Below are 25,960 nucleotides of genomic sequence, written 5' to 3'. Positions count from 1 at the left end.
CGAGCCTTTTCCGGTGTTAGCCATGCTTGGGGTTCCAAGAAACCACTTGGAACTTGTGCGACATCAGGTATACGGGGCAAGGACCCAGTCCTCATACCATGTCGAGTCTCAAACTAGTAAAACTCCATTTCTTGGGACTGGTGTGCGGTAAGTATAGACTTTATATATTCTTGTTTGATATGTGCACGCACATATATGTATAGTTGATTATTATAGTGATAAGTTCAGTGGTCATAAACTAACTGGTGTCTTTTCTTCTTTCCTCATCTTCTTTGCATGACCATTCGGGTCCAAATCAAGCCCACCCGTTGGGGCCTTAGGCCCAAATGGGAATATTATTTCAAATCGAGTCCGAGAAGACAAAGAAGATAGCGAGGCGCGCAGAAGCCCAGCCATGGGTGAAAATGGCCAACTAGGGGCTTGGTACGCCCCTAGCCTAATTTAGCCCTTTTAATTAATCAGTTGTATTCATTGTCGTATTTGTTTTTGAAACTTGTATTCAAAACTCATAGTATAGTGGAAACCTTATGATTGGAGCTAGATATCTTAGGACAATTGTTCTTATGCCGTTTAGACGACTTTAGGTACCCGTACGCGATTTCTAAAAAAAATCACGGACTTAAATATAATGTTTAAGTATAAAATTGGAACTTTTCAAAACTATTTTCTTCAAAGTTATAAATCAACAGCTGATTTTCCTAAGTCTTAAATGATGATCATGTTTCTTATGACAAAGGTGTTTCAAGGCTAAATTGATTAACTTAATTATTACTCCAAACTGCTTTCCAAGATTAGCTCTAAACAGATTTAGCACAATTAGCTTTTAACTTATACAATTTGTCATTGATAAAAATGGTAAACCTTTGACAGATTTGGACCGTGTTCTAAAACTGAACTAAAAACCAGATTTTACAAAGTCGTAATATCCATTTTTAATAAACAAATGACTTTGGCGTAAAGCGTGTTTCGGCCCAAGGACATGCCCAAACAATGGACATTTTTAGATGAGATATACTCGTTTAAACATAAATGGCGCCCTTTATAATGTATAAAACTAATTCGTAATATAAAGTTTCGGATAAGACTGAACGTACTAACCTGAGCCAAGTGTATGAGTATAATACAAACTTAATTTATAAACCAAGACTTTTCTTTACACTTTCTTTTATAAACATATATACTTCTTATATACATAAAAGGAGGCTATTTATACATGGATGCTATAAATCCGGAATTACGATACCCTATATATAAAGGGAATATATTCAATTTTTTATCTCAAAACATATGATATGCAATTTATTGATGACAGTTCTTTCACGGGAAAATAAATACAAAATAAGCAGTTTAAGCAAATACTCATACATTGAATTCGAAGGTCAACGGTATAGTACGGATCCTTAGTACTGGGATGCCTAACACCTTCCTTGGGGGATTATCAGAACCCTTACCTAGAACTCTGACTTATGAAGGTTTTTTCACTGCATTTGAATAAACTCTTCAAAATTGATTTTTTTTAATTTCCTAAAAATTAGGTGGCGACTCTTTTCAAAACAAAATTCGAAATAGCACCAACAAGTTCGTAGTAGTCTTTATGCCTTAACACCGTATAAAAAGCAAACCGAAACAACACTAATGTATTAGATACCCATAAAATTAATCAATTAGTGAAGACACGAACAAATTGCTTCACACATTATGATTATGAAAAAATACTATAAGTAAAAGCATACAAAAAGGAAACCCAATTAGAGTTTAAAACACCCAATTAGAGTTTAAAACCTAGCCTAGCCGTTTCAAGTATAACAACATCTATCATACTTAGTGAAATCTCATAAAGTGAAAAACATAATATACTTAGACTTTACCTACGTTAATCTAGTCAATTAATCTAATCAATGGTGAAGGGTTAGCTGAGGTACGAGGCGGTAGCGTCGTTTGGAGTTATAGTAAATGGAGAATCAAATATAGCATATGACAGGTCAGGCAAACACCTGGTAGCTGCGGCGTTAGAGAAAATCGGTGTAGGGCATGTGAGGCAAGGTGTTTGATGCGATATGCAATTTACTCTAAGTTCTATCCTCTACAGTTTAGTCCTAATTTTTTTTTATTTTATATCGTTGGCACCTTACTTTAGTTTAGTAAAGGATAATATTATCATTTTCATAGGAATAGGATTTCTTGTTTGTAGTGTTTTAACGCCTTGTTTGTACACATTTAGAGTTATCAATGAAAATCCATCTTTTAGCTCTTTTGGTATAGCTTTAGTTTAACTTAATTTTAGCTAGATTTTTTATCCAAATTGTAAACCTTGTATCAGTGGTATCAGAACATCATGCTCTAACCATGGACATTGAAAGGGTTTTCTCACCATGTAGTTATGATAGAATTCAATTTAAATTATTAAACATTATATTCTCAAAAGTACCCGATCAAAAAAAAAAAAAAAAAAAAAAAAGAGAAAACGAATAGCTATTATATCATGCATTTATTTATAAACTAGATGGCCTATGCCCGTGCTGTGCACGGGCCAGACACTTCGGATTATAGTGCATCTATGTATATATAGTTGTGTTTAGATAGTGATAATATTAATATATATATATATATATATATATATATATATATACACACACACACACTCACACTATATTCAAAATACAATTAATATAACATTATAGTTTGTGCTCCGTATCTAAAACTTTATTATATTCATGTTTGCTACGAAAATTTATTAATACTTTTTAAAGAGAAGACTTGTTTAAAAGAAAACTATTTTCCCCTCTTTGAGATAAGATAATAGCAATATTTAAGCATCAATTGATACTTTCAATTTTAATTCGATTAATTTAAAGGTGTAAAATACTTATTATTTTTTATCAAATTTTGATTTGGATAATTCTAATTCAAATTATTAAATTAATGTTACATGTTTAAAACGAAACAAAGTAGAAATTGATTTTCTATTTAAACAAAAAAAATGCTATGTTTTAATTTTTGGTAAATATTCTCGGTTTAGCTCATTTTACTTGTCATGTTGTCTTTTGCATGGTTTTTTAAGGAAACGTGAATTAGAATTATAATTTGACTAATTTACCTTATTCATTATTTGATCTTCATTTGATATTAATCTCTTTTCACATTTATTAAAGTAAGAATAAAAATAAAAAAGTAATTAAATTGTATCTTATTTTTTAAATATATATATATTTTAAGTATATTTATTTTAGTAAACATAACAAATAAATGACATGGCGGAATAACAAATACAACAATTAAATATTTTGAAGAAAAGTAATAATATGGGGTCCATATTTTTTGCTGTGCAATAATTTCATTTGCTCCCACTAATGGGTTAATATGCATGTGGCAACGAATCTACTATTATTGACTTGATAGGGATACTTTGGGAATTATATGAATATTGTTTGATTTTTTAAAATATGGGGTGCACGTTTTTTAAAAAAAAATATGGGATCCACCTTTTTTTTTCATGAGTTTGGAGAGGGTGTGGTCCACCTTTTTTTTTTTTTAAAAGAATGACTGACGAAGAAGCATGAGTAAACCGATGCTTCTATATAGTAGAAAAAAGAAATATAATAAAGTATTTCTATCTACTTTTTAGAAGAGTTGATAATATAAAGTATAAAACGTCATTTTTTTGCCCTTACATAAAAAAGTGGGTGGGACCACAAAGGATTTTTTTGCCCTTAAATAAAAAAATAGGACCGAACACGGACGACGATCTTACCTCTATAAACCGACTCTTCTATATAGTAGTAATATTAAAGTAATACATGTAATATTTTTTATCAAATTTTGATTTGGATAATTCTAATTCAAATTATTATATTAATTTTACATGTTTAAAATGAAACAAAGTAGAAATTTGATTTTCTATTTAAATGAAGAACTTCTATTTTTTAATTTTTAGTAAATATTTTTTGTTTAACTCATTTTACTTGTCATATTATTTTTTGCACGGTTTTTTAAGGAAACGTTAATTAGAATTATAATTTCACTAATTTACCTTATTAATTATTTGATCTCCATTTAATATTATTTTTTATTTTATGACATTAATCTCTTTTCACATTTATTAGAGTACGGAAAAATGAAAAAGTAACTAAATTCTATCATATAAGTATTTTAAGTATGTTGCTGTACAATAATTTCATTTGCTCTCACTAATGGGTTGATACGCATGTGGCAATGAATCCATCATTATTGATTTAATTGTTCGATTTTCTAAGCACTTTTTTTTAATATTTTTTATTTTTTTAATATGGGATTCACTATTTTTTTAAAATGTTGCTTGATTTTGTTAATATGGGGTCCACTTTTTTTTCCCCGTGAGTTTGAATGTGGTGGGCTCCACTTTTTTTTTTTTAATACTAGTTGGTGTTTAATATGGGGCCATGAAGAACTTCTATTTTTTAATTTTTAATAAATATTTTTTTTTAACTCATTTTACTTGTCATGTTGTTTTTTACACGGTTTTTTTTTTAAGGAAATGTCAATTAGAATTATAATTTCACTAATTTACCTTATTAATTATTTTATCTCCATTTAATATTATTTTTTATTTTATGACATTAATCTCTTTTCACATTTATTAGAGTAAAGAAAAAATGTAAAAGTAATTAAATTCTATCTTATTTTAATATATAAGTATTTTAAATATGTTGCTGTACAATAATTTCATTTGCTCCCACTAATGGGTTGATACGCATGTGGCAATGAAGCCATCATTATTGATTTAATTGTTTGATTTTCTAAGCACTTTTTTTTTAACATTGTTTATTTTTTTAATATGAGATTCACTTTTTTCTTTTTAATATTGCTTGATTTTGTTAATATGAGATCCACTTTTTTTTTCCCCGTGAGTTTGGATGTGGTGGGTTCCACTTTTTTTTTTTTTTAAATACTGGTTGGTGTTTAATTTGGGGCAGATTTTTTTTTTTAATATTAGTTGTTGTTTAATATATATATATATATATATATATGGGGCCCACATTTTTTTTAATATGGGATTCACTTTTTTCTTTTTAATATTGCTTGATTTTGTTAATATGGGATCCACTTTTTTTTTTCCCGTGAGTTTGGATGTGGTGGGTTCCACTTTTTTTTTTTTTTTTTTTTAAATATTGGTTGATGTTTAATATGAGGCCGATTTTTCTTTTTAATATTAGTTGTTGTTTAATATATATATATATATATATATATGTATGGGGCCCATTAATTTTTTTTAACTTGGAATGGACGACGAAAAAGTGAGCCCAACCGGCTCTTCTATATAGTTATAAAAAAGAAATCCATCTTTAACTTTCAAGAACTTTTTATTGTGATTTAAATTTTCAGAAAATGTCTAACTACTATTTAATAACTTAATGGGAGCGGAAAAATAATAACTATAGATTTAATTTTCAATGTAATATTAGGCCCGTCCTGACTTAGCACGGGTCAAGTGACACTAATGTATTAGATACCCATAAAATTAATCAATTAGTTAAGGCGCAAACAAATTGCTTCACGCATTATGATAATGAAAAAAAATACTATAAATAAAAGCATACAAAAGAAAACCCAATTATAGTTTAAACCCTAGCCTAGACGTTTCAACTATAACAACATCTAACATACTCAGTGAAATCTCATAAAGTGCAAAATAGAATATACGCAAACTGTAGACCTTACCTATGTTAATCTAATCAATGGTGAAGGTTACCTGAGGTACGAGGCAGTGCCGTCGTTTGGAGTTAATATTATATAGAGAATCAAATATCGCATATGACAGGTCAGACAAACATCTTGTATCTGCGGCGTTAGAGAAAATCGGTGTTTGGCACGTGAGGTAAGGTGTTTGATACGATATGCAATTTACTCTAAGTTCTATCTTTTACATTTTAAATGCATAACTAATAAATAAAGATGACTGACTAAGACCTCAAATGAGATGAGGCTCACTAATAAGCTGATACGAAAGCTGTCCTACTGAGCAGATGCGTCGTCCTGTAAATTAGTACCTCAACTGTGAAATGCAGGCTCCCAAGGCAATAAATGGGGACGTCAGTACTTTGAATGTACCGATATACAAGCACATGAGAGAAATAAGCCGGCACATAATACATGGACATGAAATTGAAACTGAAACTAAACATGAACATGAGTACTGTAAACATGAAATAATCTGTAACTGAGATGACAACATGATAGTAACTGTAATAGCGACATGAACCACCACGACAAAAAAATGCGGAGTCTGATCTCGGCCCGATCAGCTAAGCCATCTCGTACCTTGCCAGGGTACAAGACATGAACATGACATGAATGGATCCAAAATCCTTCAATGGGGAAAACATGAAGGAATCGTCCTAGCTGGGCGGAGCGATCCTTATCCTACGTTGGCATACATAGTTTCAGGTTATCTAAGCCTTCTCAGTATTAATATAACTCTCGAACATGAAAGATAACTGAAGACATGATTTTTGATTCTTAACATGAAAATGGATACATGAAGACATGACAATAAATACATATATACGAGCTTTTCTTGGAAATAAGCATAATATCTCATATCTTGTGTTATAGAACCCATTGGATGCAAGTTGTCGGTTTTTCATAGATTACGATTTACGGACTGAGTCTCAATCACCAGAACGGTAAATTAAGACCAACCAAATAGAATTATAACTGATAATATAATATATCATGTTTCAAGTGTCTAGGGTTCATAATGAATATACATAGAACCCTAAAACCTAGTGTGTGTAATCATGGAATACTGAAGCATAGGGAAGAACAAGGATGTTCCCATACGAGGATAGCGTCTACATACCTGGTAATGATCCAAACTTGAAATAAAAATCTGAACTTGGAAGAAAAATTCCAAGGTTTAGGTCTTGAGTCCTTTAAACGGGTTTTTTCGAAAACCCTATGCTAAGAACAATGATTTCATTGTTAGATTATGAGAACACATGTTAGAATTGATTTGGAAAGGCTTAGATTAGCTTAACTTATTTCATTGGATTGTTGGGAGAAGAAGACCTTCGTGCTAGGGCTTGGGAGTATGAAAAATAGAATAAAAAGGCTGAACAGGGGTATTTATATGTAACTGCATCGGGGTATTATATGGTCAACTTATACGATCCGTATAAAGTTATACGGTCCATATAACTTGGCCGTATTTAACAATGATTAAATTTCCAAAAACTAGAAATTTCCCAGATGAGTTTCACGACCATAAATACGGTCAGTATAATATTATACGGACACAAGTACGGTCCGTATAACTTTAGACTCTTGTTAGAAACTCAATGAGGGGTAAGTGATCATCCCAATTACCTTTGAAATCCAGGACACATGCTCTCAACATGTCCTCAAGAGTCTAAATAGTACGCTCTGCCTGACCATTTATCTGCGGGTGAAAAGTTGTGCTGATGTTCACTTTAGTACCCAATCCTTTCTGAAAGGATTTCCAGAAGTTCGCTGTGAACTGATCACTATGGTTTGAAATAATGGACACTGGGGTCCCATGCAATCTGACAATCTCATTAACATATAACTTGGCATAATCCTCTGCTGAATCTGTGGTCTTGACTGGCAAAAAGTGCATTGACTTAGTGAGCCGGTCAACGATCACCCAAATAGAGTCATGCCTTCTAGTTGAACGAGGTAGACCTGATACAAAGTCCATATTGATCATTTCCCATTTCCAAATAGGAATATCAATATTCTGAGCCAAGCCACCAGGCATCTGGTGTTCGGCTTTCACTTGTTGACAATTCGGACACTTAGCTACAAAGTCTGCCACATTCTTCTTCATATCATTCCACCAATAAATCTCCTTAAGATCATGGTACATCTTAGTGGAACCTGGGTGAATGGAATACCTGGAGTTGTGATCTTCTAACATGATTCGCTCTCTGAGCCCATTTACATCTGGAACACATAATCTGCCTCGGTACCTTAAGGTACCATCATCTCTCCCTTGCTCAAAAGATGTCGTCTAATGCTTGTGAATCCCCTCTTTCAGCTACAACAAGTAGAAATCACTAAACTGCTTCTCTTTGACTTTAACCACTAAGGAGGAAGGAGCTATATTCTGAACAACTACACCACCATCCTCGGTGTCCAAAAGTCGAACTCCAAGACTGGACAAACGGTGAACTTCCTTAGTCATAACTCTCTTATCCGAATCAACGTGGGCTAAACTTCCCATGGAACGCCGACTAAGAGCATCTGCTACAACATTTGCTTTCCCGGATGATAGAGAATATCCACATAATAATCCTTAAGCAATTCGAGTCATCTCCTCTGCCTAAGATTTAGCTCTCTTTACTTGAAGATATACTACAGGATTTTATGATCTGTGAAAATATCAACATGCACTCCATACAAATTAAGCGCAAAAACTACGGCTGCCAACGCTAAATCATGAGTCGGATAATTCCTTTCGTGGACCTTGAGTTGATGAGATGTATAAGCTACAACCTTATCATTCTGCATTAAGACACATCCGAGACCAACTCCCGAAGCATCACAATAAACCACGAACCCTTCAGTTCCTTCTGGTAGAGTCAAAACTGGAGCAGAAGTTAGTCTCTTCTTCAACTCTTCAAAGCTTCGCTCACAAGCATCCGACCATTGAAACTTAACCTTTTTTTGAGTCAACTTTGTCAACGGAGCAAAAATAGAGGAAAAGCCCTCTACGAAACGTCTATAATAGCCTGGCAGACCTAAGAAACTCCTTATATCAGAAACTGAAGTGGGTCTGGGCCAACTCCTTACGACATCAACCTTCACACCCTTCTGAGAATCAACCTTCACACCCTCACCCGAAATTACATGGCCTAAGAATGCCACTGACTTAAGCCAAAACTCACACTTTGAGAATTTTGTAAAAAGTTCGCGATCTTGAAGGGTCTGTAACACTATTCTAAGATGTTCTGCATGATCAGCCTTACTACGGGAATACACCAAAATATCATCAATGAAGACAATGACGAATAGACTGAGATAAGGCTTGAAGACCCTATTCATAAGATCCATGAAAACAGCTGGGCATTTGTCAACCCGAAAGACATAACAAGAAATTCAAAGTGACCATAACGGGTTCTGAAAGCGGTCTTCGGAATATCAACTTCCTTAACCTTTAACTTATAGTACGCTTATGTGAGGTCAATCTTGGAATAACATTGGGCACCATGAAGTTGGTCAAATAAGTCATCTATTCTGGAAAGAGGGTACCTGTTCTTAATGGTGACCTTGTTCAACTGATGGTAGTCAATACACATGCGTAAGGTACCATCTTTCTTTCGGACAAATAAGACTGTTGCACCCCAATATGAAACACTGGGGCTAATAAACCCCTTATCAAGGAGATCCTTCAATTGGGCTTTTAACTCCTTTGACTCTGCTAGAGCCATTCTGTATGGCGGAATATATATGGTTGAGTGTCAGGAAGTAGATCGATTCCGAATTCAATATTCCTGTCGGGAGGGACTCCAACAAGATCCTCTGGGAAGACTTTTGGAAACTCATTTACAACTAGGATGGACTGGAGAGTTGGAGTCTGGGCATCTGAATCCCTGACTCGAACTAAGTCTGGGCATCTGAATACCTGACTCGAACTAACTCTGGGCATCTGAATCCCTGACTCGAACTAAGTGATAGATATAACCTTTAGAAATATTTTTTCTGGCTTTAAGATAGGAGATAAATCTACTCCTGGGTAATACTGAGTTACCCTCCCATTCTATGGCTGGCTCATTAGGAAACTCGAATCTTACAACTTTGGTTTTGTAACATACCGTGGCATAACATGAAGCTAGCCAGTCTATACCCATGATCACATCAAAGTCTACCATTTCTAGTTCAGTTAAGTTAGCTATGGTCCTGTGGTGATAGACTAAAACTGGGCAACCCTATAGACACGCCTACCTATGACTGACTCACCCACTGGGGTAGACACCTCAAATGGTTCATGCAACTTTTCTGGTTCAAACCCAAATTTCTTAGCAACAAAAGGGGTTACATATGATAAAGTGGATCCAGGGTCAATAAGAGCATATACGTCAAAGGTGAAAACTGTGAGTGTACCTGTGACAACATCTGCACGAGCTTCTATATCCTGACGACTAGTCAACTCATACAAACAGTTTTTCCCACCGCTTGCGTTTCCGTACTTAGCTGCATAGTTCCCCTGCTGGGCCTAATTATTATGAGGGATTGCGAAATTCATGGACTGCGCCACATTACCTCCGGTACCTTGCCTAGCTGACAGAAAATCTCTCTGAAAATGCCCTCTCTGGCCATAACTATAACATATATCCGAACCCATACGACACTCACCCGAGTGTCTCTTATTACACTTGTTGCATATCAGATTGGTAAAATTCGACTGACCCACACTCTCCTGAGAGTAAAAACTTGATGGCCTAAAATTCTGCTTCTTATCATTGCGGAACTTAGGGACTGGGGCACTTGCTATGGATGGAGCAGATCCTGCTGACCTATTCTTAAATAATTTCCTGTTTCCATTACCGTTGAACTATTCGGTAGACTTGATCCTCTTATTGAACTCCTTGTCTTTCTCTTTCTGTAAGGCTTCCTCCTCCTTTAGCCTTGTCTCATTCCCCCGTATGAAGCGACCATCTTGGAGATAGTCATCCCCCCGTTCTGTGCAGCAATATTGGTGTCACGACCCGTCTAGAGGGCCGCGACGAGCGCCCGGTGCTAGCCCACCCGGGCACCCCCTTAGCTTACACTTATACATATATCTAGGTGAGCCACATAATTTAACACATATTTCTATTCATTTATCATACTAGTCCCCTTTGGACGACAATGCCTTTATATCATCATTGGCATCTGCGCCACATCAATGTACATGAGCCGACAAGGCTATCAAAACGATATACAAAATATAGGCCGACAAGGCCAGACATATCTAATCATATACACATGTCTACGAGCCTCTGAGAAGAGTATAACATATCACATAAGCGGGACAGGACCCCGCTATGCCCATAATTATGTACAAAAAAGAATAAATACCCAAAAGATATGGCTCCGAATGAAATGGAGCTCTGCTATGTAGTCTCTGAGAATGTGACTATGGATCAAGCCTGTCTCCATGTGCACTTGCGGGCATGACGCAGCGTCCACAAATAAAAGGACGTCAGTACGAAGAATGTACTGAGTATGTAAAGCATGATCAATATCAATATAGAAGCATAATGGGCAATATAAGAAATAACATAAGACAGGAGATAGTAATGTCATCATCGTGAGCACTTACTTGCCCTACATAGGATCTTTCCATTTCGCTTGCGTGATTGGGTACATACATCCGTATCCGAATCCATATTCATATCCATATCGTATACATACTCATATCTATATCATATACCTACCATAGCATATACATATTCACATCATAGATATCTCATTTACATAGCATACCCGACCACGAAGGTTCGGTGCTTCACGTACCCGACTATGGCTAGGTTCGGTGATCATACATACCTGGCCAACCAAGGCTCAGTGTTACACATACCTGGCCCTACCAAGGCTCAGTGTTGTCCGTACCCAACTGCCGTAGTGTGCGCGCGTTACGTAAACATACATACATATACATCTATACATATACTACCCGGCCATATAAGCTCGGTGTTTCATAGTAGCCATACATGGGCACACATACATATAGCTCATAATTATCTTTACTACTTTTATCACTATCGTCATCGTCATCATTACCGTCACCGCTATTACCATTATAGCCGTCGTCATTATCATTATCACTATTATCGTCATTCATCTCATCTAGCTTAATAGGCCTACTTGTCATACGAGGAACTTTGTACAATCGTAGCGTATTAAGAATCGTGAGCTTACTAGCTCGGGAGATCAAGTCATTTGAAGGATATCATAGTCTTATAGAAGATTTAGACGTTTGGCCAAAGAACCATGCCTTATGAAAGAAGGGTTAGCCTTGCATACCTTTTCCGTTCAACTATTATACACTTGCGCGTTCTCCTCCAATGCTAGCGTTTCTACCTTCATTAAAGTCATACTATCATTAGAATCGATAGCTAGCATACATGACAAAAGATAGAGAAAATCGAGCAACGTCTCCTCTATTTATACGACATCCCTCTATAGCGTATATCAACTCTCAAACGTCAATAATACATTCACAGTACTATAACGATAATCATTATTCATCCACATTATCCATATTCCTAGACTTACTTTCAATCATCCATATCCATGGCCATAACACACGACGACGTCCATTTAAATACATTGTTCATCTCATGTTCTCAACATCATTTATAACATATTTGCATCACAACACATCAAGAATCATAACTCAATTCAAACTATTTCTCAAAATGGCACTATTCCACATTTATGACCCATTTTTCTATACCCTTTTACAATCCAAAGTGTTTCAACTCTCAAATACCTTGAACAACCTAGAAATATCATAAATCTTACCCTTAGATGTTGTAGGAACAAGCCTTGGTTGAAAATGCTTCACTTGAGAAAAACCCTAGTTTATCTTCAATGAGATTTCTTAACTTGAATGATCTTTAATGGGTTTCCTTACACTTGATTCACTTGGTGTTTGTTGTTGATCACTAGTGATCCTTGAATTCTTGTGGAATAAATGTAGAGAGATGTTTTAGAGAGAAGGGGTGAAATGTGGAAATGAAATAATAAACTTGGTCCCCTTTTTAATAACCCAAAATCTGATCTGAAATGAACAGTCGTCGACAGTGCACAGTGGTCATAAACCCAGTTTACGGGCCGTATTCCATTTTACGGTCCGTATTCTGTGGGCATATTTAAGCATATCAGAACCAGAAAGGCAGTCTGAGACATGGTGATTTACGATCGCAGTTTACGGGCCGTATTTCAATTTACGGTATGTATTCTAAGTCATTTTTAACCATTTGAACATTTGGCAGAAAGTTGAAGTTTTGGATGTTGAAATATGACATGGCAGTTTACGGGCCGTATAGCACTTTACGGTCCATATTTCATTTTACGTTCAACTGGCTAAAGTGCAAATCTGCAACTCTCCACATTTTCAGAACCTATGGTTAGTCATTAAGGAGCATAACCTATCTCTTATTGCAATTGCCTTTGGAATCTTACTTAAAGCCATCAAATATTATTTCTTACTCATGGAAATATCGGGTACTCGCACTCCTCGCTAGTCCATTCACTTGTGCAACAACGGAGGATTTTCTGAGGTGTAACATTCTCCTCCCCTTAGGAACATTCGTCCTCGAATGTTAAAGTCTTCGGGGATTCTAAAAATTTTGCCAGAATTTCCCCTATAATACGGCGCTACCTTCCTGTCACAACAACCCATAATATCGATGCCTCGCAGGGCCACAGCACAATAGCAATAAAATTTGGCCACACACGACCAAAAGCACAAAAGGAAAACATACATACCTTATGATCTTGATATCTCATCTTCGTTCTCTTCCGGGGGCTGAAATAATTGCGGGTATCTGGATCGCATACTTTCTTCTGCTTCCCATGTCATTTCTTCTCGTTTACTGCTTCTCCATAAAACCTTAACTGAGGCCACTTTTTTGTTTCTAAGCCTCCGTACTTGCCTATATAGTATGGCAATGGGTACCTCTTCATAAGTCAACTTTTCTGTCACTTGCATATCCTTTATTGGCACGATCCTAGTAGGATCTCCGACACATTTTCGAAGCATTGAGACATGGAAAACTGGATGGACTGACTCCAAATCCGGAGGTAGATCTAATTCATAGGCCACTTTGCCCACTTTGCGCACAATTTCATAAGGCCCAATGTATCGGGGACTAAGCTTCCCCTTCTTGCCAAACCTCATCGCACCCTTCATCGGTGACACTTTCAAGAACACCCAATCTTTCACTTGGAACTCTAAGTCCCTTCGACGATTATCCGCATAGGACTTTTGACGACTTTGGGCTGCTAACAACCGATCTTGTATGAGCTTGACTTTCTCTATGGCTTGTTGGACCAAGTCTGGCCCTATCAATTTAGCCTCTCATGCTTCGAACCACCTAATTGGGGATCTACACTTTCGCCCATATAAAGCTTCATACGGTGCCATTTGAATGCTAGAATGATAACTGTTATTGTAAGTAAATTCAATGAGTGGCAAATGGTCGTCCCAATTTCCTCCAAAATCTATCATACATGCCCGTAACATATCCTCGAGAGTCTGAATGGTGCGTTCAGCTTACCCATCGGTCTGCGGGTGAAATGCCGTGCTAAGGCTCACTTGGGTCCCTATACCCTCTTGGAAAGACTTCCAAAAATTAGCTGTAAACTGAGTTCCTCTGTCTGAGATAATAGATACTGGGACACCATGGAGTCGCACTATCTCTTTAACGTAAAGCTTTGCATAGTCTTCTGCCACATAGGTCGTTCGGACCGGTAAGAAATGAGCTGACTTTGTGAGTCTATCTACAATCACCCATATAGAATCATACTTGCATCGAGAATGGGGTAAGCCTGCAATGAAGTCCATGTTAATTACTTCCCACTTCCAAGTTGGAATTTCTATGGCTTGCAACTCGATTTTCACTTGTTGACAATTTGGACATTGAGCTACGAATTCCGCTATATCTTTCTTCATTCCATTCCACCAATATATAGACTTAAGGTCATGATACATTTTCGTCGCACCGGGGTGAATAGAATAACGAGAACAATGAGCCTCTCTCAATATCTGGTGGTGTAAACCCGCCACATCAGGAACACATAATCTACCTCGACATCGAAGAACTCCGTCTTCTGAAACATCAAATGATGACTCCTCCTTCTGAGGGAGTGTATCTCTGTTCTGCATTAGCGTGGGATATTCGTATTGTCGCTCTTTCACTTCTGCTACTAGCGACGAGACTACTGAATTCTGAATAGTAGTCCCCCTGCTACCTGAGTCCACTACTCGAACTCCTAGGCTAGCTAACTGCTGGAGCTCACGAGCCATTTCTCTTTTCTCTGGTTGCACATCACACAAACTTCCTATCGATCTGCGGCTAAGAGCATCAACCACAACATTTGCCTTTCCAGGATGATACAAGATATCAACATCGTAATCTTTTAGCAGTTCCAACCATCGTCGTTGCCGCAAATTCAACTCTTTCTGCTTGAAGATATATTGAAGACTCTTATGATCTGTACAAATGTCCACATGGACACCATATAAATAATGTCTCCATATTTTTAATGCATGAACCACTGCGGTTAATTGTAGATCATGGGTTGGGTAATTCTTCTCATGTTTCCGCAACTGCCTTGAAGCATACGCAATCACCTTACCAAGTTGCATTAATACACAACCTAGCCCAACACCTGAAGCATCACAGTAAACAACATATCCTTCCAATCCCTCTGGAAGTGTCAAGATTGGGGCAGATGTCAATCTATCTTTCAACTCTTGGAAACTACATTCACAAGTATCTGTCCATTGAACTTTGCTGATTTCTGGGTCAACTTTGTAAGTGGTGCAGAAATAGCAGAAAAACCTTCAACGAACCTCCTGTAATAACCTGCTAAGCCTAGAAAGCTACGAACCTCTGTAGGAGTTGTGGGCCTTGGCCAAGTCTTCACGGCCTCAATCTTTTGACTGTCCCTCGAATACCATCGGATGCAACAATATGCCCCAGAAATGTCACTGAGTTCAACCAAAACTCACATTTGGAAAATTTTGCAAACAACTCTCGAGTTCTGAGAACTCCAAGAACAGTACGCAAATGATCTGTATGTTCTGCCTCGGATCTAGAATACACCAAGATATCGTCGATAAATACGATCACAAATAAATCCAGGAAGGGCCTGAACACATTGTTCATCAAATCCATAAACACCGCCGGCGCATTAGTTAGCCCAAACGACATTACCAGGAACTCAAAATGACCATATCTTGTTCTAAAAGCTGTCTTAGGGATATCTTTCTCCCTAACTCTCACTTGGTGATACCCGGACCTCAAATATATCTTTGAAAACCATTTGGTGCCTTGCAATTGATCAAATAAGTCATCAATCCTGGGAAAAGGATATTTGTTTTTAATCGTCACCTTATTTAATTGCCGATAATCAAAGCACATTCTCAAGGAGCCATATTTCTTTCGGACTAACAATACGGGTGCTCCCCACAGGGATGAACTAAGCCTAATAAAGCCTTTCTCAAGCAAGTCTTTCAACTGCTCTTTCAACTCTTTCAATTCTGCGGGTGCCATCCTATAAGGAGGAATGGATATCGGCTTAATGTCTGGCAACACATCGATAGCAAAATCAATCTCCCACTCGGGAGGAAGGCCTGAAAGCTCTTTTGGGAACACATCCGAAAATTCATTTACTACGGGAACTGACTGAAGAGTCGGCGATTCAGCTTCTACATCTTGAACCCGAACTAGATGATAGATACATCCTTTCGTGATCATTTTCCTTGCCTTTAGATAGGAAATAAACCTACCTTTTGGTGACGCCGTATTACCTTTCCATTCTAAGACTGGTTCTCCCGGAAATTGGAAACGAACCATTTTCATTCTACAATCAACATTGGCGTAGCAAGAAGCCAACTAATCCATGCCCATTATAACATCAAAGTCTACCTTTTTTAGCTCATGCAAGTCAACCATAGTACGACAGTCACAAATCACAATTACACAATTTCTATATACTCGACTAGCTATTACCGATTCGTCCACGGGTGTAGACACCTCAAAAGATTTGATCGACTCCGGTTCGACTCTAAATTGACCCGCAATATATGGAGTAACATATGACAATGTGGATCCCGGATCAATCAAAATATATACATCATGAGAGAATACCGATAATATACCTGTGACCACGTCAGGAGAAGACTCGAGATCTTGGCGTCCAGCCAAAGCATAAACACGGTGCTGAGGACCGCTAGAACTGGGAACTCTCCCTCTGCCCCTACCATGGCCAGCTGGCGCATGTGAACCTGGCCTCATAGGGCGCATAGAAGATGAAGATCCGGCTGCTGACCCTGAAGGCTGGGTCCTGCCTCTACCATGAATCGAGGGGCAATCACGCATAATATGGCCCGGCCAACCACATGAATAGCAACCCTCTGAACCTAATCGGCATTGACCCCAATGTAACTTCCCACACTGGGAACATCGTGGTACAGGTGGCCTCGCCTGACCCGAATCACCTCTAAACTGAGACCCCGAATAACTCTGACCCGACCCGGAACGAGTAGATTTATCGAATCTCTGGCCTGAAAACCGTAGACGTGCACTAGTCATAGAATAGCCCGAATGCCTGGGAAACTGTTGTCGGTGACCACCTCTGAACTCACTCATCGGACCTGAAGATATGGTCCTCTTGCCATGTCCCTTATCATGCTCGCGTTCATTTCTTTGCTGCTGTAGGCTTTCTTCTAAGTTCTGAGCATGAGCCTGAATGCGTGCAATATCCATATTGTCCTGAAGGGACGCAATCAAACATTTATCCATCAAATGTGGCCCTAGGCCCTTTACAAATCGGTGTACCCGGTCACCCATATCTGCTACTATGGCCGAAGCATACCTAGCCAAGGAATTGAAGTGGAGACTATACTCTAGAGCACTCATGCTACCTTGCCTCAAATTCAAGAACTTATCGGCCCTAGCTCGCCGAACTTCTGGAGGCATATAATGGCGGAGAAAAGCATCAACAAACTCTTGCCATACCGGGGGAGGTGCATTGGCTCCCCGTGAAGCCATCCAAACTGTGTACTAATGGACCGAAACGTCCCTCAATCTATATGACGCTAGCTCCACCGATTCGGTGTCAGAAGCATGTATCAATCGAAGCGTCCTTAACATACCATCAATAAAATCCTGAGGGTCCTCCTCGGGCTTTGACCTAAAGAATTCTGGAGGGTTTAAGGTAATGAAGTCACGGGCCCTTGCACTAACAACCCTATCACCTTGCCCTGAACTTAGCCTCTGAGTCTGGGCCGCAACCAATTGAGTCAGCAAATTAATGGCCTCTTTTACATCTTGGCCCGAAGCATCCGAGGGAGGAGCTAGAGGTGCTGGAGCTGGGGCTGTGGCTCCCTCACGCTCCTCTAATATAGGTACTGATCGGGAGGACTAAGATTGAGCCGCACTCTGGGACTCACTTTCCTCTACTACCGGTGGCGGTGCTTTTTCAGCCTACTTCTCTACCACCGTCTTGCCCTTTTGGGCTGCTGTAGCCTTTCTCTTTACAGGAATTTCTGAAATACACAACACACGGTTAAGGAGCAAGAATTTCTTATATCATAGCTGTATCGCATGATTCTTATGAAGAAAGAAGGTCATTCATTCCTAGAATGTCCACAGCTTCTTGTTTATAAGTGTGGCGCGCAACATACCCATAACCAAGACTCTACTTGACACATCTCGTAGACACACCCTAGGACTGAACTGCTCTGATATCACTTTTGTCACGACCCGTCTAGAGGGCCGAGACGAGCGGCCGGTGCTAGCCCACCCGGGCACCCCCCTTGGCTTACACTTATACTTACATCTAGGTGAGTCAAATAATTTAACACATAATTCTATTCATTTATCATACTAGTCCCCTTTGGATGACAATGCCTTTATATCATCATTGGCATCTGCGCCACATCAATGTACATGAGCCAACAAGGCTATCAAAATGATATACAAAATATAGGCCGACAAGGCCAGACATATCTAACTATATACACATGTCTACGAGCCTCTAAGAAGAGTATAACATATCACATAAGCGGGACAGGACCCCGCTATGCCCATAATTATGTACAAAAAAGAATAAATACCCAAAAGATATGGCTCCGAATGAAATGGAGCTCTGCTATGTAGTCTCTGAGAATGTGACTATGGATCAAGCCTGTCTCCATATGCACCTGCGGGCATGACGCAGCGTCCACAAACAAAAGGACGTCAGTACGAAGAATGTACTGAGTATGTAAAGCATGATGAATATCAATATAGAAGCATAATGAGCAATATAAGAAATAGCATAAGACAGGAGATAGTAATGTCATCATCGTGGGCACTTACTTGCCCTACATAGGATCTTTCCATTTCGCTTGCGTGATTGGGTACATACATCCGTATCCGAATCCATATTCATATCCATATCGTATACATACTCATATCTATATCATATACCTACCATAGCATATACATATTCACATCATACATTTCTCATTTACATAGCATACCTGACCATGAAGGTTCGGTGTTTCACGTACCCGACCATGGCTAGGTTCGGTGATCATACATACCTGGCCAACCAAGGCTCAGTGTTACACATACCTGGCCCTACCAAGGCTCAGTGTTGTCCATACCCAACTGCAGTGGTGTGTGTGCGTTACGTAAACATACATACATATACATCTATACATACACTACCCGGCCATATAAGCTCAGTGTTTCATAGTAGCCATACATGGGCACACATACATATAGCTCATAATTATCTTTACTACTTTTATCACTATCGTCATCATCATCGTTACCATCACCGCTATTACCATTATAGCCGTCATCATTATCATTATCACTATTATCGTCATTCATCTCATCTAGCTTAATAGGCCTACTCGTCATACGAGAAACTTTGTACAATCGTTGCGTATTAAGAATCGTGAGCTTACTAGCTCGGGAGATCAAGTCATTTGAAGGATATCATAGTCTTATAGAAGATTTAGACGTTTGGCCAAAGAACCATGCCTTATGAAAGAAGGGTTAGCCTTACATACCTTTTCCGTTCAACTATTCTACACTTGTGTGTTCTCATCAGATGCTAGCATTTCTACCTTCATTAAAGTCATACTATCATTAGAATCGATAGCTAGCATACATGACAAAAGCTAGAGAAAATCGAGCAACGTCTCCTCTATTTATACGAAATCCCTCTACAGCGTATATCAACTCTCAAACATCAATAATACATTCACAGTACTATAACGATAATCATTATTCATCCACATTATCCATATTCCTAGACTTACTTTCAATCATCCATATCCATGGCCATAACACACGACGACGTCCATTTACATAAATTGTTCATCTCATGTTCTCAACATCATTTATAACATATTTTCATCACAACACATCAAGAATCATAACTTAATTCAAACTATTTCTCAAAATGGCACTATTTCACATTTATGACCCATTTTTCTATACCCTTCTACAATCCAAGTATTTCAACTCTCAAATACCTTGAAAAACCTAGAAATATCATAAATATTACCCTTAGATGTTGTAGGAACAATCCTTGGTTGAAAATGCTTCACTTGAGAAAAACCCTAATTTATCTCCAATGAGATTTCTTGACTTGAATGATCTTTAATGGGTTTCCTTACACTTGATTCACTTGGTGTTTGTTGTTGATCACTAGTAATCCTTGAATTCTTGTGAAATAAATTTAGAGAGATGTTTTAGAGAGAAGGGTGAAATGTGGAAATGAAATAATAAACTTGGTCCCCTTTTTAATAACCCAAAATCTGATCTGAAATGAACAGTCGTCGAAAGTGCACAGTGGTCGTAAACCCAGTTTACGGGCCGTATTCCATTTTACGGTCCGTATTCTATGGGCGTATTTAAGCATATCAGAACCAGAAAGGCAGTCTGAGACATGGTGATTTACGATGGCAGTTTTCGGGCTGTATTTCAATTTACGGTCCGTATTCCAAGTCGTTTTTAAGCATTTGAACATTTGGCAGAAAGTTGAAGTTTTAGAAGTTGAAATACGACATGGTAGTTTACGGGCCGTATACCACTTTACGGTCCGTATTTCATTTTACGATCAACTGGCCAAAGTGCAAATCTGCAACTCTCCACATTTTCAGAACCTATGGTTAGTCATTAAGGAGCATAACCTATCTCTTATTGCAATTTCCTTTGGAATCTTACTTAAGGCCATCAAATGTTATTTCTTACTCATGGAAATATTGGGTACTCGCACTCCTCGCTAGTCCATTCACTTGTGCAACAACGGAGGATTTTCCAAGGTGTAACAATTGGCCCCATCATACAAATGGGAATCAAGACCACCAACAAATCTCCTCACTCTTGCCCTTATGTCCGGTACCATATGAGGAACATTCTTAGCCAGACTGACAAATTCTAAATAGTAATCCTGAACTGACCTGCCATTATGTTTAACCTTTAGGAATTGCTCAGCCTTAGCCTCTCTGACCTTTATCAGCATGAAGTGGTCCTGGAAAGCGCTTGTAAATTCATCTTATGTAGCATCAGGTGCATTCTTACCTCGGGATAATTCCCAAGATTCACACCAAGTGTTAACAATGCTCTACAGCTGATGAGCTCTAAAAGTAGCTGCTTCAGTTTTTGTAACTGTCATAATCCTGAAAATTTTCTGAAGAGCATCGATGTAGTCCTAAGGGTTCTCATCTTTATTTGTCCCCGTGAAGACTGGGGGATTCATCTCGAGAAAGTACTTAGTCTTAGAAGACTCTCTTTTATTTCCTAAACTTGACCCAGATTCCTGACGTTGGGCTTGAGATGCTATCAGTTGTGTGAGCATGTTGATAGCACTCCTAATATCCCTATCTGAATCACTAGGAAGTGTAACTATAGGAGCGGTTGGGGCTGTCGTCTGAGTCAGAACGGTATCTTCGTGAGGTACATCTACAGTATCCTTCTGGCTAGTAGCTGTGTTCCTCCTGGTGTACTTTCTTTTTACAGGAATTTTCTGAAAATACGTACACGCACGAATTAGAAAGGCGTCCTGAGAGTACTGCTCTAACTGCACGATCTAGAGTATGAAAGAAGTGAGACAATTCTAAATGTCTTGTTGGTCAATTGTTTATATGTATGGGGCTCTCACACATATAAAAGTGATCCCACTGGACACGGTTTCATAGACTCCTTAAAGACACTTGAACCTAGGCTCTGATACCATGCTTTGTCACGCCCCAAACCATGGCCTGGGCGTAACACGGCACTCGGTGCCTGACTGCATGTGACCGAGCGAACCACATGGCTTGCTGAATCATCATGAGGCATACATGAGTGGAAATATAAAATGAAATATGATGGGCTTTAAGAAAAACACATGAAGTCATAATAATTTGTAAAATACTCGTTTAAAAACATAAATGCGTATAATATCACAACTGAGCCAAAATGGCTAACCGACTCTGAAAGTCTAACATAACATACTGTCCTATCTAGTCTATGAAAACTTTATCATGGGTTTGTCTGGAAAACATACTTACTGGAACAAGGCCCCCAATATACCTTTAAATGCATAACTAATAAATAAAGATGACTGGCTAAGACTCCGAATAAGATGGGGCTCACTAATAAGCTGATACGAAAGCTGTCCTACTGAGCAGATGCGACGTCCTGTAAATAAGTACCTGCACCGTGAAATTGTTACACCCCATAAAATTTCATATTACTAAGGCTGTAGACGGCTTAATGTGAGCTCAAGGAGGAGCAAATATTACAAGTATAAAGGATGAAATTTTACTGTATTAGCATGAGGATAGCATGAGTATGATATTTGAAATTCGTACAGTATGATTGGAATGACATGTTAAAAGATATAAAGCCCTCGTAACCACAAGCTGAGGTGGGGCCCACATGATGAGATTTTATAAAGGACATATGACAAGTTATATGGATAATATATGTGAAGTTAAATACAACTCAAGAAGGACCCTTGAGCCAAATCAAAGTGGAAGCCCTCCAAAAAGATGTTTTTAAATTACGTTTTCGGGTGATCTGATTTCGGGAGGCCATAACCCCATCATTATTTGGGAATTTGGGAAAACTCCTAAAATGAAAGTTGTAGATAATTGAAATATCTTTCCAACCATAGGTCGTGGGCCGACATGTGACATAGGGATACAAAGTTATGGACGTTTTAAGGCATAAAGGTCAAGCTGGGCAGTGGGCTCGGCCCAACCTGATTCCAAGTCGGGTCAGGCCCACTTCCCTTGCTATTTAAGGGAAATTTTCAGCCTTATCTGCCTCATTTTCATACCAAAGGTCTAGAATATTTAGATATCAAGAGAGGAGAGTTAGAGAGAGAAAGTGGAGAATCGATCAAGTTCGAGGCCCCGAATCCCGAGGCCCGTGAAGGATAAAGTGTAGTACAAGTTGTTGACATCGTTTTAAGCTAAAAATTTGAACTTGGGGGATGTTGGTTTCGTGGTGTATGCTCATATAAGGTATGTTTAATATGTTCTTACCATGATCATTGATATATTTGATGGGTTAGAATAGAGAAAATGACGTTGAAAGTTCGGTTATTTTTGGATATCAAATGAATTGGGGGCTGTTTCGGTATGATTAAATGGATAGTATTTGTTGGATATTGATATAAAATAATTGTTGATATTGTTGTTGATGTTGTTGATAAGTTGTTGTTCTTGAATTTGGGAGAATAAAGTGTATGAAGATATCGTATAAAAAGCGTATACTAGGCCGTTTTGGTGTATATCCTTGGGAGTTGATACTTTGAGTTTAAAAAGGATTATATGAGATGGTTCTTGTTGTTGTTAATTTAGCTGAATTGGACTCTTGGGGTTGTCGAGTTTATAAAGGAAATGTTGTCGAAATTCCGTTAGAAATAAAGATAAGTTTAAGGGATTGATTATAAGGATATATATTAGATTGATTGTTGGTAAATTGGTATTGTTGATAGATTAGCATGAACCGAATATGGGTTGTGGTTAGCTGGAAAGAGGCAAAGGTATGTAAGGCAAACCTTTCTACCTTTGGCATGATTCTTGTTGTTATTCATTCTATATGTACTCCATATGATTCCATTCTTAGACGAATAAGGTCTAAATGTTTCTTGTGATGGCTTATTGATATTGTACTCATATTCTGTTCCAAAGAGAACACCCATAAGGTGCCAAGTTGAGTTGTGTATATGGTTTTACTAATGATTTCGAGGAAATGAGTTTTATAGGAAACATAAAGTTTGATTTTCAAAACCATTCCGAAGGGGTTGCGAGATTTTACTACTTCATTTCATTTACGATTTATGTCTACATTCCATAGTATCATCCCTTTGTACTGATATGATCACTTATTCCTTAGGTAGGGCAATAAGATGAAATTGAGTAGAATATGAGTAGTAAGAATTTGATAACAATTCTACCCTTAAACCTGAAAGTATGTCCTCCTAAGTCTAGTGAGATATAAATTTGATAACTTCTTATGAAAGACTAAGGCTCATAACTGGATTGTGATGACTTGATTAGTGACTTATGATATGAATTGAAATTGATATTTGTGTATTGAGTTTGAGTTGATATTAAGCCGGAAGTGGCTTCCTGAAGGGGTTATCGTTATTAAGCCGGAAGCGGCTGCCCGAAGGGGCCATCATTATTATACCGAAAGCGGCCGTTCGAAGGGACTATTGTGATACTAGCCGGAAGTGGCTGTCCGAAGGGACTATTCTGTTAAGATGTCGGAAGCGGCATATGTGTTGGATTGCATTATTTACTTAAAGATTATTTTGAGACTTCGTGTGGACATTTATGTTTCTTCCAGCGAAGGCTTCAGGTATTGAGTTTGGTTGCGATTTCTTCTCTCCTAAGTCAAATTATGATTATGACTTGTTACCACCTTACATACTCAGTACATTGTCTGTACTGACGTCCTTTTGCCTGGGGACGTTGCGTTCATGCTCGCAGCCCCAGATTGTTTGGCAGGGTAAGTGTATAGCTAGGATGCTTGGACGTCAGCTGGGATTGGTAAGTTCCACCTCATTCTGGAGCTGTGCTGAGTCATGTATCGATATGTATGATTATGGGTATGTCAGGGCCCTGTCCTGACTCATAATGTTCAGTTTACTTCTTAGAGACTTCTGCAGACAATGTCCTGTGGTATATTTGTCGAGATGTCGACAAAGTGATGTCAGTTGAGTCATTTGTGGATTTTAAAAGAGTATGTATTTTAGATGATTTCAATTGGTTTAAAGTACTTATTTGATTGAAAGTTTTCATAATCGTTATAACGATAATGATTTCTATTTGAAAAAGTTTCATGTTTTTTTAAAGTTTTTGAAATGGCAGGTTTTGATAGAGCAAATGTTTAAGGGTTCGCTCGACTCTGATGAGAGTCGGGTGCCCATCATGCCCTATCATTATTAGGGTGTGACAGAAATGCAGGCCCCCAAGGCAATCAACGAGGACGTCAGTACTTTGAATGTACTGGTATCTAAACACATGAGAGAAATAAGCAGGCACATAATACATGGACATGAAATTGAAACTGAAACTGAATACTGAAACTAAACATGAACATGATTACTGTAAACATGAAATAATCTGTAACTGAGATGAAAACATGATAGTAACTGTAATACCGACATGAACCACCACGGGGAGAAACATGGAGTCTGATCTCGGCCTGATCAGCGAAGCCATCTCATACCTTGTCAGGGTACAATACACGAACATGACATGAATGGATCCAAAATCCCTCAATGAGGGAAACATGAAGGAATCATCTTAGCTGGGCGGAGCAATCGTTATCCTACGTTGGCATACGTAGTTTCGGGCTATCTGAGCCTTCTCGTTATTAATACAACTCCCGAACATGAAAGATAACTGAAGACATGATTTGTGATTCTTAACATGAACATGGATACATGAAGACATGATAATAAATATATATATACAAGCTTTTCTTGGAAATAAGCATAATATTTCATATCTTGTGTTATAGAACCCATGGGATGCAAGTTATGGGTTTTTCATATATTACGAACTGAGTCTCAATCACCAGAACGGTAAATTAAGACTAACCAAATGGAATTATAACTGATCATATAATATATCATTGTTCAAGTGTCTAGCGTTTATCATGAATATACCTAGAACCCTAAACCTAGTGTGTGTAATCATGGAATACTAAAGCATGGGGAAGAACAAAGATGTTCC

General features: G+C 38.0%; 1 pseudogene; it reads left to right on the top strand.

The window, feature by feature from the left end:
• The first annotated feature begins 1,898 nt into the window (after window positions 1-1,898).
• Window positions 1,899-25,960, top strand: part of LOC132630450 (uncharacterized) — a 67,731-nt pseudogene continuing 43,669 nt past the window's right edge.

This window comes from Lycium barbarum, chromosome 3 (assembly GCF_019175385.1).
Source record: "Lycium barbarum isolate Lr01 chromosome 3, ASM1917538v2, whole genome shotgun sequence".
NCBI classification, from domain to species: Eukaryota; Viridiplantae; Streptophyta; class Magnoliopsida; order Solanales; family Solanaceae; genus Lycium; species Lycium barbarum.
This window is presented reverse-complemented; position numbering and strand designations above follow the sequence as displayed.